This window comes from Arvicanthis niloticus, chromosome 11, assembly GCF_011762505.2.
Source record: "Arvicanthis niloticus isolate mArvNil1 chromosome 11, mArvNil1.pat.X, whole genome shotgun sequence".
NCBI lineage: Eukaryota > Metazoa > Chordata > Mammalia > Rodentia > Muridae > Arvicanthis > Arvicanthis niloticus.
The window spans coordinates 5,320,411-5,338,172 of NC_047668.1; positions in this window are offsets into that span (position 1 = coordinate 5,320,411).

A 17,762-nucleotide genomic window follows, 5' to 3' on the forward strand; every position below is an offset into this window, starting at 1 on the left:
ATGAAGATTATGATGAACATGTATGTTTCTTCTGTATTTTTAAAAAGAATTTGTTTGTACAGATATTTGTGGTCTTTTCCCTCAATTTCTTTATCATGAAATGCAACATTAATTAAGAGAATATCAGTGGTTATCATATTTAAGTTTGAGATGCTAAAAGAAAAGAATGTTCTGGAAGAGACATTGCCACATATTCTAAATTTATAATGTGTTTGTGGTTGTATAAAGGATATTTACATCTTGTTAGGCATAATTATGATCTGGTTATTGTTTTTATTTGTAAATTAAGCATGACATACGGAAATATGTTTATGTTTCAAGTTGACAAGAGGTAGACTAGTGATGGTCTTTCTTGGTTGTCAACTTGATTATATCTGGAATTAACTAAAACCCAAATGATTGGATATACCTGTAAGGTATTTTTTTTCTTCTACTTCTTTAGGATTCTGGCATGCACTGAAGCCCAGCTGAGACATTCAGCCTTGTGGGCTTAACAACTATAGGATTCTTGGAACTTCTGTTGGTAAATAAGAAGCCACTGTTGCACTAGCACTAGCTTGGTCACAGCCTGTAAGCCATTCTAATAAATCTCATTCATATATATGAATATATATGATATGGATACTCTCTCTTTATCTATCTATCTATCTATCTATCTATCTATCTATCTATCTATCTATCTATCTATCTATCGTGTGTGTGTAATTTCTGTTCCTCCAGGGAATCCTGACTAATTGTGAAAATTTTTACTAATCTAATTCTCTAAGATTAACATGAGAGAAAAACAAAGCATCAGAACTTAGTATTAATTTTCAAGTACATTTTACCAGTTTTGAGTGAGTGTCCTCATTCTGCTTTCAGTGAGGACGCCATAGGGAGCATTTGTTCTATGATGATGAACGCAATAATAAAATGTACTGCACATTTCCAATACATTCATAGCCAGTGGCCATCCTCTCTTTCACCAGTGCCCATATGTGAAAATACCTTGTATGTTTGCTACACTCTGGTGGTAACAACAGAATTGCACTTTGTGCTTAAGTGATATTAAAAAAGAAAGGAAAAAAAAAAACAATTTTGTGAGACCTAGATCTTTAATTTAAGGTGGTTGTTTGTAAATCCCTATGCTTTATTTCTTCAGCACGATATTCAATTTAGTAAATCGTGTCTCATAACGCATTAAAGTATAAGCAGATTCACTGATGGGGAGTGGAGTGCAATTAGAAAATGAATTTATTCTTTTTCTAAGAAATTCCTGAATTATATTTCAGCAAGTACACTTACCTATTATATCCTTGTTTTTAAAGAAGTCATCTGCAGTAAATATTAAGTACTGCTGAAGTGAATTAGCTTTTAATTTTTTTGATTGGAGTGTTACTTGGAGACTTTAAAAGGAATCAAAGTAATTGGGTTAAAGAACCTAGGGAATTTCTAATATAAAATTTAGGGCTATGAGATGGTCCATGTTTCAAAGCCATGTTTATGGCTCTGCTATATAAGACATCCCAGGGATCCTGCTATTCTCTCATTCACTGACCCCACAATGCCAGATGTTTCTTGGGCTGTAGTTTCCTTATTGGGTCAATATCAACACACCTTAGTTCAAAACTCAAAAAGGGAGAAAGAATTGAATTTCAGTGGATTAAATGGCTGTTGCTTTATGTTAGGCTGTTCTATTGGCTTTGGAGACTTCTGGCTACTACACAGATTAAGTTGTATCTAGCTATAGTACCCAGAGTTGGGGATAAATGTCTCTAACCAGAAAACAATACATCTAATTTAAATTAGGAGGATTTAACATTACTAGGAAGACTACAATAATATACATAGGCAAGAAATCAATAGTTTCAAAATCTCAAATATGTAATCTGAAAGACATCAAATTTAGAGGCTGAGATTGTAGGATTGCAAACTTGCTTCTGTTACTTACTTAGTAAAGGCTATCCTCAAAAAAAAAAAAAAAAAAAAAAAGAACTCAGAAAGAGGTCAGGTTTTTGTGAATAAATAAATTTCTACTCTGCACTTCTTCGGAGTAAATCAACCTTTAGAATTGAGGGAGTCAAGAAAGAATGAAAAAGAAACTAGAATTTTTTCCCCTAAGCAGAATTAACAATGTCAAAATATAGGAATATTTCCCACTGTTATACATTGTATAGTTCACATATAGCTATGATGGGCAACATTGAAAAGCAAAGGGGAGTGAGATGGAACACCAGTAAGATTTGGCTTGTTAAATTTTGATTACACATAGAGCAATCCTTTTTCTTCAGAATACAGGCTTAGATTGCAATAACAATGCCAATAGGCATTCCTTGGCAACTACCCACAACACTTAAAACATAGGAAATCAAAATTGTCTGGAAGTTTTCCTTGAAGAGAAATGGCCTGCATGCTCGGCACTATTCATTTTGTCTTGTAGTCATTTCCCAGTAAAATTTCATGTCTGTCCTGATTCCATTGCCACAACTCCTTATGAAGAGAAAACAACTCAGAAATGAAAAATTTCAAATTCTTTATCAACAGGCTTCTGTTGACCTAGATTCCAGTGACTTCAGTCAACCAGACATCCCTGTTTGTACAAATCCTCTGTCATATGGCTACCAATGCATGTTTTTAATACAGAATAGATCATTACAAATACTGCTGATAGCAGATGGCATCAGAATAATTTATATAAAACCCCTATCGCTCCCTGACATTCCTTAATATTCGTTCATCCATTCATTCATTAAAGAATAGTGTTTCATTTAAAGAAGTAGCAACACAAATTCTTCTCCATGCTGTTTGCAATTTTTGTCCCCTACAAGAACAACACTGAATGAAGTCTTCCAAGACCTTTCAAAATAAAATAACTCTCAGTGAGAAGTCCATGTGCAATGTGAACTGAGCCAGTTCCAGAAAATGTTGAAATTTTTTTTTAAAAGCTACCTTGTTTATATGTGTTTGACTTAGGGTAGCTTTTCTCTAATTATAAGTTTTAACTAAACCTGAAAGAGAGACTTTAGAAAAAAAGGTGTATATAGAACAATGTTTTGTCCAATTTGAATGGCCACAGTAAGGAATTGGTTCCTTGGACTCCTTGCAATATACCTCATATATTTAGTTTGGCTATTTAGGCCTCAATTTGCCTTCTTTAGGTTTGGTTTATGCTTGTTGCTTCAGTGAAATTGTTAATAGTGTCTTTTTCTATCAAAAGTGCTGTTGGTTGTACGATCAATTATGTAGCCTCCATAACTGTAGTAAATCTTGAGGATGAAGTCATTTTTCTTCTTTTCAAAAGGACATTTCTTAGATAATTTCAGGAAGGACTAGGTGATCGTACATATTTTAAGCCATGGAAAAATATCATGTCTTCCCTCCAAATCCAAAGAACCTTTTCAATCCTATTGTTATGAACTTAGACATATGAAGACCTGTGAAATGTTAGAATTTACAGTTTTGGTGACATACAAATGTGAATCTGACTGCTTTAAATTGTTGTATCCCGACCACCTCTCAGTGTTGTTATTCCTCAACTCTTCTAAAGAAATGAAAGCATGCTGATTTCTGTTCAAGGAAACTGCCCATAGTTCTATTCTACTACTAACTTGAAAGGAGTAGAATTTGGGGCTTGAGAGTTGAGGCAGTGTTCCTTCTATATGTTAGATCCTCAATGAATATTTGCTTCCTTAAAAGACTTCATTTTACAGTGTGCTGTATCAGGAACTGTAGAGGGCTTGAGATAAACAATAGATACAGGTTAGCAAGTTATCCTCTCATGAAGTTGTAGCTTCTCGTAAAAACCAAAAGACTTCTGATTCAGAAGAAGGAAGTGTCAGTTATAGTACAATCGGAACCAATAAGACATATAGACAAAGATTTATTTTAAAGGATTAACTTGTGGGATTATAGAGGATGAGAAGTTCCACAATCTGCAAGCTGCCAGCCAGGAAATCTGGTGGTTTACTTTCTGTCCAACCCTCACACATTTGGTGCTCTAGGAGCCCATGATGTAAGTCTCTGTCAAGACTGAAGGCTGAGAGCCAGGAACACTAGTGTCCACAGTCCCAACATGATGGGTGTCCTGAATCAAGGAAAAAGATGTAAATTTTCATTACTACATCTTTTTCTATTCAGGTTCTCCCTGGATTGCAAGATGCCTGTACACATTGGTAAAGAATAGTTTTATTAAGGCTACTGGATTAAATATGAATCTCTTCCTAAAATACTCTCATTAAAAACACCCAGAAACAATATTTTACCAATTCATTCAAATGGATGCACCTTCACAGATACAGACCCTGAAATAGGATTGTTAGGGAAGACTAAATTTTGAAGACTTGCTGTACTGCACGAACATAGTCAACAACGGTATACTGTGTACTTGGAAGTTATTAAAAGATCTTAACATCGTATTTATTTTTATTTTTTAGAAACTCCATACATGCAAAAAAGAAAATGCTAACTATACAGTGTTGGGAGCCGCGTGAGCGTGACAACATTCGCCATTACAAGATGACGTGGACATTGTGTCCTCCCCACTAGTAAACAACTAACTGCGCAGGTGCAAAAGGCAAAAAGTGCGCCAAAGTCTGTGCCCATCCCGGGGCGTATTATGGGTAATGAGTGAACAGCCAATCAGAAGTAAACACGTCACTCTAGGGTGTATATAAGCAGTGCCTTTTCCGGGCTTTGAGTCTTTCCGCTTCTGCTGATACAAGAATAAAGCCTCATTGTAGTAACCATCCGAACACTGCCTCACGTGTCTCTTTCGCGGGTGAAGGGGACTTGAAAAGGGGCACGGAACAATAAAGGCAATAGCTTTTTCTTTTTGATACAGGGTTTCACTCTGTAGACCAGCTTGCCCTAGAACTCACTATGTAGTTCAGATTGGCCTTGAACTCAGAGAAATATTCCTGCCTCAGTCTCTTGTGCACTGGAATTAGAATCAGAGGGCTGCATGCCCATTACATAAATATGTTAATTTTTTGATTATAGTGATTATTTCTCAATGTATGTCTATATCAAAATATCAATTTGCCCATTTTAAATTACACATAACTTTATTTGTAATTATACCTAAATAAAAAATGTAAAAACTGAGAAAAGGACTGGGTAATTAGTAACAAAAGCTCTTGCTGCTGTTTGTAAAACATGTAAAAACACGAGACTCCCAGATTTTTCTCCATTGTGTTTATGCAATGCATTTTGAAACTAAATATGCAGTTTTGAAATGCATATGTAGTTTTGTGTATAGCACTAACTGTAATTGTTAAATTTTATCTTTTTGGTCATAGGCCAAAGAAAAGTTATTTCTCTTCACTGCATTTTCATTTAATTTAACCAAAAAATGGTACATATATAAGGTCTTATTAGAGGAGATTATATCTGCTCTTATTTCATTGTATTATCCACTGTTTAAATATTGCATAGATATAAAGGAAACATAGGTACTATATCTGGTAACTTACATACAATAAGGTAAAATAACACTCTTGTAAGTGCTCCTTCAGGTATGGGTTAAGTTGCTTTGCTTGTGTGATGGGGACATGATGCTTAAAGCTGTTTCTAATGCTTTATGCCTAGAAGGAGTCTCTAGTGGTACTATGTTGATTCAAAGGCTAAAGTTACCAGATGTCTTCATATTCTTCATTTCCTTATGTTTTCTACACTGTCATATTCCTGTTTCAAAATGCTATAAACTCCTATTGATTCTGAATCCAAACAATCCAAAAGCCCAGATGCTGAATGTTAACATTCAACAAAATTGTATATATATATATGTAACAAAGTCCTCACCGGAGCTCAAATGATGACGTACAACATGATTTATGGACGGTGGAGGTTTACTTCAGTTCAGTTATTCAAATGTTAGAAAATACAGCAACTATAGCTGGAAAACCCACAATGGACTGAAGTAAATTACTTGCAAGGTAGGTACCAGGTACCATTTATTGTATTTCTAACTTCCACAACAGAATGGCAAGGGAGGTGTCATCTCCACTCTCAGATCAAGAATATGGAGGTTCAGTGGTCAAGGCCACTCACTGCCGTGGGTAATTAACGTAAGACCTTTTATAACTCCGATCTTCTTTGGATGATCAAAGATGGAGATCGTCATCCTTAGGGTGGATTTTAAAAATTAATAAGCCTCAGTATGCCAGTTCTTACTTTTTCTGTCTTCAAATTTTACAATTCATTTAAACATTTTTAGTAAGTGAAGACATAAACGAACAGCTATAAACTATGTACACACATATGTACACATGTTTATGTATGTGCTGATTTCTCTAATTTTCATTTGTAAATATGTATGTATGTATGTATGTATGTATGTATGTATGTATGTATGTCTAATTTTAGCAACTATATATGGCATAGATTTTTTTCTTCAACATATGTTGTTTATTACTGCTTCTCTCTCTGTGATCACATAAATTGCTTCATCTGTCTTCTACTGCATATTGTACACAGTTAATGCTTGGGTGATTTGTCTGTGTCTTGACTCTAAGGTTCTGGAGAATAGGAACTATCTCCCATCTACCTTTATATCTGTGGAGTGTAGTTTATGTGTGTGAAATTTAGGTAAACAATTAATATATTTTTTAATGAATCAATGAAGTAATTAGTTGAATCTTTCTGTGTTTATTTTTAACAGTCCCATGACCCTTCATTTTTTTTTCACAAGCACTTTGTGTAAAGGGTAGTTACAATGCACCAGTGCCACTTCAATAGCACTGAGAGTGTAGTAGACACTTAAAATAACTGACAAAACTATAAAAATTGCTGACTGGGAATTCCTATTCCTAGAATAGAAATCATATTTTTTTTGTAACCTATTTCTTTTCATTCATGTCATTATTCTAAAATATGTGAAACCACGAGGCTTGGAGGAAATCTAGGAGGTTGCAGGAGATACAGCCTTGGTATTAGATAAGTGCAAAACCAAAATCAGACTAGACTCCATTCTCTTCTCAGCTGCTGCAGGGAAAACAATTGTACATTTTTTTTTCTTTTCTTCTTTTTCTTTTTTTTCTTTTTTTTTTTTTTTTTTTTTGCACCACATTCTATGCTTTTGTGTCACTGAGAAAATGTTCCTGAATACAGAATTTCTATCTTCTAATCTAGAGTCCAAACACTATACATTAGGTTAAACGTTGTAGAGAAGTACAGAAACTCAGTAGTGCTTTTGTATTTATCAGGGTAGACTAGCACATATGTAGCCACCACCTCCAAGTCTCTGTGGCTTCAGGTCAATGGGAGTATGCTTTTTGCTTTACTGTAAACATCTCTCTGGGGGCAGCACTGAGTATCATTGACATGTTTAACAACGGCTGAAGGGAAGCACCTGTCCTCCAGAACAGTGCCATAGGAAAGGATAAAGAAAGTAAGTTGAAAACCATATCTTAGCTCCTGAACTATCATCTTGAAAATGGCACATGTGCCTGAATTTCAGTGTCAGGAAGGTACAGTCTTACCACATGCCTGGAACGAGTGAATGACAGAGTTAGTTTTGGCAACTGTATGACGATCACAGATTTTTGTAATGTTTTCTCCAGGCTACTATGAAAATATTTTAGAGCAAAAGCTCTTGGTTGCCTAGGAGCAAAGAAAAGGTTTAGGATTGAAGATACTTTTGCAGCCTGTTTGACGTTTGATTTTTGATGCTATAATATTTAAGTGTTTCAAGGTGATCAACAACATAGAGCAATCTAATCACAGATTTTCTGTTTCTAACTTTACAGGTTTCCAGGTTCAGAGTGTAGCCTCTCAGTAAACTTGTCTTTATTCAGAACAATATCAACACCATGATTCAAACACATGATTTTCCCATAGACTATGCTTCTCTGTTAGTTACTCATCCAGTATGTATGGAGGGTCTAACAGTAGTGGGTCAGTAGTGAAGAAAGCATACTGCCTTTGTGGAAATGCTGGTGTTCTGGAATTTCGCCATGGCGAGTGGGAGTTTAGATGACTGTTCAAATTCATTGGACTTCTGAATGTGTGGATTCATGTGTTTCTATCATTACTCAATAATTTCTCTTAAAAATAGACTTTGTTCTATTTTTTCCTCCTTCTAGAACCTATTAGACGTTTGTGAGACTTTCTATCTTCTAGGTCTTTAAATATCCCCTTTATTTATTTTACCTTATGAGTCTTTTTCATCATTTTGATGACTTTTGAAGATCTATTTGGTCATTACTGGGTATGTCTTCGACTTGTGTCAATTTTGCTATTAAGCTTGCCCACTGAATTCTTTTTTTTAAAAAATTGGATATTTTCTTTAGTTACAGTTTTATTTCCGGTTTCCCCTCCGGAACCCCCCTATCTCATCCTCCTACCCCCTGCTTCTATGAGAGTGTTCCCCCTACCCACCCACCCACTCCCACCTCCCTGCCCTCAAATTCCCCTATACTGGAACATTTAGCCTTTATTGGACCAAAGGCCTCTCCTCCCATTGATGCCTGACAAGGCCATTCTCTTCTACATATGCAGCTAGAGCCATGGGTTGCGCCATGTGTAATCTTTGGTTGGTGGCTTAGTTCCTGGGAGCTCTAGGGGGTCTGGTTGGTTGATATTATTGTTCTTCCTATGGGGCTGCAAACTCCTTCAGCTCCTTCAGTTCTTTCTCTAATTCTTCCACTGGGGACCCTGTGCTCAGGCCCACTGAATTGATTTTTTTTTCCATTTTTTATTGACTATTTTATTTATTTGCATTTCAGATGTTATCCCCTTTCCCCATGTCCCCTCCATAAGCCCCTATCCTATCCCTCCTCTTCCTTTTTGCTTTTATACCATTTTAATCTATTGTATTGCTAGCTCCACTGGATTCTTAATTTCAGTTAAGCTAGTTATTTTATTTGGTTCTAGAGTTGGCATGGTCATATTTCCAAAGCTGAGGTTTTGCTCTTCAGGTCTAACAGGTTAACAGCTATCATCTGATAGCCTGTGTCTGTTGGCGCTAATGTCTGAAATATTTTAACGGTTTTTGATTTTCAAACTTGGTATCTTGTTATTTATAGTTTCATAATACTTGAATGCAGGTGAATCAGTTTTCTTGAAATGCAGGGCCTGTGTTGGCTTGTTTATTTGTGTGCAATTCTGGTCAGTTTTCTTGAAATGCAAGGTCTCTGCAGGCTCATATATCTGTGTGCAATACCAGTATTAGAGCATTTTAAATATCTATTCAGCTTTCTTTTCTTCTTCCTAACTAGAAAAACTAATGAAAAGAAATTATTTCAAAATCTTATGAATGTCTCCTTTTTAGAAAATTCTAGTCAACACCTCTTTGAGACTTAGATAATGTCATCAAAATAATTTTAGTCTTTAAAATTTCCCCAACATACATTTAAAAACAAGAACGGTAAAATTTTTCAGGCATAATTTTTAGAGCTTTATAAAAAGAAAAAAAGCTATATATGTTTAAAGGATAGAGTTTCCTAGGTATAAAACATGATATAATTATTGGCCTTACTAATATAACTTAAAAAATTAAACCTACTTTTTCTTCCTCTCTTCTCTCTTTTTCCTATTTCCTTCCTCTCTCCCTTCAGTTTTGTTTGATCTGTTTTGTGGGAGGATCTTACTATGTAGCTCAAGCTGGCCATAACTTTAAGATCTTCCTACTTTAGTCTCTTGAGTGCTGGGATTAGAAGTGTGAGCCTATTATACCTGGGAAAAGTCACTTTCTCACTGACATTGAATGCTTGAAACCAGGGATGGGTACTCCAGGGGCTAATGGTAGAGATTTTTGTTTGTAGATGAGTGTTTCTGTTTCCTTGTCAGTTCACACGTGTGTGCGTGTGTGTGTGTGTGTGTGTATGTGTGTGTGTGTATGTGTGTGTGTATATGACTATGTGTATGTCTATGTTTATTTTCCCACTGCACAAAAACCTGTCAAGCAATAAGAAGACACAACAACAATAGGATCAAACAAGTGAGTGCTGTGTCTCTGAGTTATAATTTTTCTCTTGTGCATGAAGTAGTCAGTAACAGCTGAAGAAAACAGGGGAAGGGAGGAAAAACAGTGTCTTTTGTGTACTCCCCGAATATACACTGAAATCAAAAGTATGACCAGAGCTGTCAGGGTCAGGTTCAGTGTTTTGAGTTTTCATACTCTGTTTTTAAAGTGTCATTCCAAGGAGAGATGAGGAGAGTCTCAGCTTTCACCAATGCATTATTCCTGAAGCTATGTTTTCCTTAACTGATATGTCAATGTGGAGCTACCTGCCCTCACCCTCACCATTTTATGATCGTTCCTTTTACTCATTGCTTTCAAGAAAAGTCTGTTCCAAAGACAAGAAAATTGCCTACGTGTGCATTCTTCACCATGGAGAAAGCCAGGCCATTGTTATAGTAACTCTATTTTCCTGCTTTCCTTTTGGTTACTAATATCCTTTATATATTTCATTTTTCTGTTACTGGGGATTGAACCTAGGGTCCTCAAATGATTCAGTGAGACCCAACTATATTTTTAATGGTGTAATAGTAAATATTGGTTACGAGCTTGATAGGACCCAGAAGTACCTAGGAGACAAGCTTCTGGGCATGGCAGTGATGGGATCTTTAGATTAGTGAACTGAAGAGGAAGGACTCCTTATCTGTGGGTGACACTATTTGATGACCTGGGGGTATCAGGCAGGCTGAATAAAACAGAGAAAGGAAGCTGAGTAGCATGTCATCCTGTGCTTCCTGACCTCATGGGCCATGTGACTAGTTGCTTCGTGTTCTTCCATCCATGCTTTCCTCTTCACGATGGACTGCATCTGTCTGTTGTTCTTCAGCATGCTTCCTGTCAGGTATTTGGTCATAATAAGAAAAGTAACTAATACACTTGTGTGTACGTGCACGTATGTGGCATGCATTTGTATAAACATGTACATGTCAATGTGGAAGCCAGAGATTGGCATTAGGTATCTTCTGTTATCCACCACCTTATATTTTGAGGCAGGGCTCCTCACAGATTGGCTAGAGAGAGGATCTCCTTGTCTCACCTTCTAGTGTTGGAATGATGAGTATGCACCACCATGCCCAGTGTTTTACATGGCTACTGGGGATTGAAATCAATTTCTTAAGCTTGTGGAACAAGTACTTTACACACTAAGCCATCTCTTGAACCCCTAAGTATCACTCTTCAAGGGGTCTTTGATTGGTGTTTGGGAATGGTGTAAATTAATCTGAATTTATTAAAAAAACATTTACTTATGAATTTGATATATTTGATTTGGCTCAAAAATACCCCGGTTTTTAATGTAAAAATTTTCTCTGGTTTTAAATTTATTCGTAGTTATCTAAACATACATTTATTTATGGTAAAATTTATTTTATGCTAAGAGGGTGATGCCAACTAAAATTGCTAGTGGATTCAATTACACATTTTAAATTGGAATTTTAAGTCTCAGATATTATTTGAGTAGGACCAATATTCTTAAAGATACATGCATATAAAACTAATCTACAAGCAAGTATTAATGTGATGGCTTGATTTCTTTAAAACATTTGTCTGTTTATTTTTAAATCTTCCTGCGGCTAAAAAATGTTTGCTCCTTTAGGAAACAGCTATGCTTTCCCAAGCAATTTTGAGAGATTACCTCCCAGCTGGTGGAGATTGCATAGCAACAGGGATAGTTGGCTAAAATACTAACTGGATTTTCATTATTGATACTGAAGGGATATTTATGGCCATCATTTAGAGTCAGTAAATAGAGTTGTTAGGGAGAGAGCCCGAGACAGTCGGGCCACACAGGCTGGCCCAGGAGAGAATTGAGCTCAAGATGACCACCAGTTTGGTGCCATGAGACCTGGACAGGGGGCTAGCCTGACATGACCACTAGTCTGGCATCACACGGGCCTGAAGGGGAGGTGGGCAGACCATACCAGAGATGACTCCTGCCCTGTGCCATAATGCACTAGTGGGGCATAGTACTCCTGAGACCACTCCTGAGATGGACCCAGACACTCAAAGACTCTGGGCACCACTAAGAAGAGCAAGTAAGTGGTGGAAAAAAGGGAGAGAAAGAGAAGCAGAAGGATGTGGGCACAATGAAGAGAGACAAAACTGGAGACTTGAGGGTAGTGAGGAACAGCCTGATTTGAGTAGCCAATGATGCCACCTAGGACCATGTTGGGGTCCTGACCTATGTTGTCACTGGAGGCCATGTCTGCGTCCCTGGCCCGGCAACAGCAGGGATCTGTTACTATTCAAGACCAGGCAGAGGACCATGGTCTGGGTTGCTACCCAGAAACATGTTGATATCTGAGGGCTGGTCTTACCCCTTGCCTGGTCATTGTGGGGGAGCTGGCTCTGGGAACATGGGAGTAGAAGAAGTGATCCTGTCATCTGTACTATTCAGGAAAGTGGGCCCTGCCCATCGCTCAGGAAACACACTGGAGCTGGCCTTGGTGGTCAAATTTCCGGTGAGGTGGTCCCAAGAGTATGAATGTGGGAGAGCTGGCCCTGCCACTTGTCTCCTGTGAAATTGCACGGATGAGGATGAGATGCCCTCCTTGGCCCTCATCCTTCACCACCTGAGGCAGGTGGGAGACCTGGCCCTGGGGTCTTGAGAGCAGGAGAGCCCTGTCCCTCACCAGTTACAGTACTGGGGAGAACAGGCCCTGCACCTCACCTGGGCAGCATAGTAGAGCTGGTCCCAGACATAGGGATTGTGGGTAAGCTAGCTTTGAGGACATGAGCATGGGAGAGCTGGCCATTTGTCTGCCCTGTGGTGACATGGGTGTGTGAGAGAGAGAGATGCTCTCCCTCCTCCCTCTGCTCTTGCCAACTATTACAGGCAGGAGAACTGGCCCTGGGGTGATGATAGTGGGAGAACTGACTATGTCTCTCACCAGCTGCAACACTCAGGATAGTGTGCCCTGCATCTTGCCTGGGCAACAGAGTAGAGCTCATCCTGGTTGTGGGGAGTCAGCCCCAAGGGCGGGAGAGCTGGCTCTGGCCCTTCATGCAGAATTGGATGGGCCAGCCTGGGCAAAGCAGGGGAGCTCAGCTGTCGGTACGGATGTAGGAGAGTTGTCAGGACCAGATCCAAGACTTCGAATTGGCCTACCCCAACATTTATCTCATCTATGAACTGCTGAAGTGTGTAAAGGGGCCAGTCCTGTAGATCTGAAGCTACAGGTTCTCCATGACGCAGGGCAACAACAGGATGCCGGAGAGGAATCCCAACGAGGTTCCAGTATTGATAGTGTAGCAGAAGCCAGAGGACTTGCACCAGACTGACAACACATTGAAATGAACATTTGCAAGTAAAGATGTGTGGACAAAAGGGTATACTATGGGACACAGCATGACACACTGCAGGTTCCACAATGAGATTTCTTTTACCTTTGTCGGGGGGCGGGAGGATTGCAAGGGTAGACAGAGGGCACAAGGGGAGAGGGATATGAGTGGAATTTGGGTGTATGATGAGAAATTAACAAAAACCAATACAAAGTTAAAAGAAAAAAGAATTCTGTTCCACACTCAGACTTGTGATCCTGAAAATCAATTTTTACTTCTCTTTCCCATATTGAGACGTCGTTTGTTTTGAACACGTGATAGTGTGGTATTTCATAAACTACTTACTCTATGAAGACTCAGTATACTGATTATTCCATTTTAAGCACTCTTAAGCCCTCCTCTCCTTCCCCAGACCATAATAGTTTAGTGAAGACTCTTAAAAGTCACTCAGTGAATATGTGCATTTATTTTGGTTTAATTTAGTATTTCCCAAATTAAACAAATAAACTTTACCCCAGTTAACTCATTAACACCCTAGACTGTGGGTGTGAGAAACACCCTCCAGCGACCCTGTGGCTGCTCCTTCCATCCTCATCACTCTCACTTCAGCCCAGGGAAGACTTATAGTCTACCTAGATTCGTCTATTAGCTTTTCCAAATAGAGTCTGTGCTTCTTTTCTGTCTCATTTTCAGTCTCTTTTCTCTTCTTTTCTTTTTCTTGGTTAAGGCTAGTGTGATCTTTGCATTATGCAGTTCTGAGTGTCTCTCAAAGTGAAAGGAGGCAAGAACTGGGAACTTGGAGATAAATTGATTTCCTGGGAGCTGGGAGCTGGGAGCTGGGAGCTGGGAGCTGGGAGCTGGGAGCTGGGAGCTGGGAGCTGGGAGCTGGGAGCTGGGAGCTGGGAGCTGGGAGCTGGGAGCTGGGAGCTGGGAGCTGGGAGCTGGGAGCTGGGAGCTGGGAGCTGGGAGCTGGGAGCTGGGAGCTGGGAGCTGGGAGCTGGGAGCTGGGAGCTGGGAGCTGGGAGCTGGGAGCTGGGAGCTGGGAGCTGGGAGCTGGGAGCTGGGAGCTGGGAGATATGGATTTCCCAGTTTTGCCATCCACTAGTGGCATCATCTTTGAAAATTTGTATTTGTCTGGGCTTTATTTTTCTTCTTGTTTTTAAATCAGCAGGTATTTCTAGATGGCTCTATGCTTCCTTCCTTCCCTCACCCCCTCTCTTCTTTTTTCCTTCCTGATTATTTGAGACAGGCCTTTGTTACATAGCCTGAATTGGCCTTAAACTGAAGGCAATCCTCCTGCCTCCACCTTCTTGGTGCTGAGGTTACAGGCATGTGCCCTATTTTTCTTTTTAGATAAAATAATATTAAAATACAAATATCTCTTTTTCTATCCAATACGATTATCTGATTTAGCTCTTTTAACTTAATGTTCTTTCCTTTCCCTAGCTGCATTGTATAACCGAACCAAATTAGACTGGTGCTTACTGCTTTCTGTGTACCTCAACCTATTACAGTATGGTTCCTTCATGTCCATCTGTCTTACATTTTAGATTCCTTCTGTCTGCCTCTATGAATCAAAGTTAACTTCTAAGACATCTCAGTTATTCTTTCTTTCAGGAAGATTTTAATTTCTCTAAACGGTTGGACTTTCTTTCATCCCTAATTCTTACAGTTTTTGAACTTTGAGCCTTTAATCTGCTTTAAAATATATTGCTATGTGTGTAGTGTTCATCCATTAACCTGTAAGTGAAGTTAGTTACTGTTGCTTATAGGCTTAACCTTGTCCACATGGGAATATATGAATAAGTGCTACGTTTAAAATGCTTAACTGAAGAACAAGTTTTGCTCCATTAGAGAAATGTTAGAGTAAAATCTGAACCCCTAATGAAACTAGCAGTTTTCTCTTGGATATAAAGGTATAATGTGAACAGGAGAATAGAAAAAAAAATGGAACTATATTAACTAAGCTGTGACCCCATTGTAAGCTGTATTAAAACCTAAAATACTATTAAAACAATTAGGGATTTGGTACTCACACAGTCCCTTTTGGAAATGTTTGTAAACTATGATTTTTCTTCTCTAGTTCTCCCTTGAAAATAACAAATTAAGTAAATAAAGGTCCTTCTTTTAAAAACGCTGTGGCAATCATTACAATTGGCTATTAATTCCTTCTCAGTTTGTTTTCGTCTGAGATCTAAGTCCTTCATTTCAACCTAATTTTTAGAAGTTCCTTAAACAGTGCATTTTAAAGTCTTGCAGTGCTCAAATTAAGCCAGAATAATTATAATTCAGAGCAAGCTTCACATACTTTCTTATAATAAAAAAGGAAAAACAGACTCAAGCAGCAGTTTCTTACATTTTATACACAGGTACATACATTCGAGAAATAAAATTCTGCCACTTTAAATTTTTCCTCATAGATTAAACCCAATTTCTCTCTTTACCAAGAGCCTTGGAATGGCTTCTGTTAGAGGATGCTGCTGTGATTAGAGACGGGAGCAGTGTCGTGCCTGCCATTTGAATAAGGATTTAGTGAGGCCTCTAATGCTGAGCTAGTCATAGAAGATGCTTGAAATATACATCAAAGGGAATTTAATCTAGGCAAAGCTAAAAATAAAAAGGCCCATTTCATAGGGACATGCTAGTAAAAAGTTGCAGAATGTGAAAAGGAGACTTATCTGAAATCCATCTGAAAAGGGAAGATAGAGTGTTTACTGGTGACTGTTTATATTTCACTTATATCAAAGGACTAATGTTCATACTGAAGAAGCATGGGCTAATTTAATGTTTTGTTTAGCTGTCTTAGAAACTGTGAGAATTTCCCAGCAAATTGTACTTTTAAGTGGAAAAAAACCCTAAGTACGTGATTGATATTCTTGGGACATACACTTAATTACTGGGAGCATCGATGACTGGGACCCTGCTATCTGTTTCTGGTATGAGTACCCACAAAATTGGAGATTTAGACTGCACGATTTGCTTTTTTGTTTGTTTTGTTTGTTTTTTGAGTTTTCTTAGTGCCATAGACCCAAGATATGTGTCTTCAAAATTCGTGTGTTGAAACTTAATCTTTGACATTACAATATTTGTAGGTATGGCCTTTCAGAGATAACAAAGGTAGATTTGTCTAGGGTGGGATTAACACTCTTGTTCAAGGGCCCCAGAGAACTTTCTTATATTGTTAACCATGTGATGACATACATCATCACAGTGAAAGCATGCTAGGATATGATCCAGGAATACAGCTCCTAAGAGAGACAGAAATTTGCCAGTATCTTGAACTGCCCGGCCTCTGGAATTCTTTATTGTTTGAGCTATCTAAACTTCCCAGTACAGCCATTTTCTTCTTGTTGTTGTTATAACTAGAATCTGAGTGGTTTGAGACAGTTAGCATATCTTTGGCTGTGTGCCAGTACCCATGTGCATTAATTCTTTATTATGGGTGTAGATGATGCCAGGATTTCAAGTAGGTAACTTGCCATTGATCAGAATCTAGGTGGTTAAGAGACTCTATCTCTTTTATGTTGTTTTCTTTTCTTCTTTTTCCATCGGAAAAGCTTCTCAAAATGCAGCTCACACTGCTGGCAGCTGAGTAGTTTCATTTGCACATATAACACAACAAATGTCTTAACGTGGAAAGCATTTTACATTATGTAGAGCCAGCTAGTTGTGCATAGGGTTATATAATTCATCCCAATAATGGATTTTATTATAGATATATTTGTTAGATGTCCTTCTATCACAATAAAACTCTTAGTGATTATTTAGAAATATTCATTATTTCTGAAAATAAGAGATTCTTAGCAAGATAAGGAAGGGCTGTTTTGTCCCTTGGATATGGATATGTCCACTCATTTCACATAGACAGCTGACCACTAGCTGAACAAGTGATCCAGAGTTAGTGGACATGTTGTATGTTTTAGAGTGCTAGCTCAGGCAAACATTTAATGAAAGCTTTATGTCTTACAACACATTTTTAAAACTAAATTACAACTTAACAAAGAAAGCTCCATTTCAGTTCCACATAAGTTTGAAGTCTAAGATAATTACTGTACTTTTGTTTTAAAATTTCTTGGCTACTAGTTACAGCCAAGACCATTCCTTTTGGGATAGTCATCTTAGCATTATTCTGGCAATAAAAATCAGTGTTAATATAGTGAATGTTCTGAACCAAGGCAAAGTATCTTCATTATTATATATGCATCTCATCTTAATATAACATATGTTGATATTCATAATTATGCCCATGAGATATTGTGGGCTAAGAAGAAGGTACAGAATTAGTAAAAGCTAAGTTTAACTTTATGTGATTTTGGACTTGGTATATTTGATTGCATTCTGCTCCACAACTGATGTTCACATGTGGTACATGAAGTGACTTTCAATTTCCCAGAATAGACACTATAAAACTTATGAACAGATTGAGTTCACAAAATATATTTGTGTATCAATTTGTTTGGAACTAGATGAATATGTTTCTATGAAAACAATGTTATATTGTTTATGCAGAGAAGTTCTTTTGGGTTTGTATTATGTGCCAGGAAGT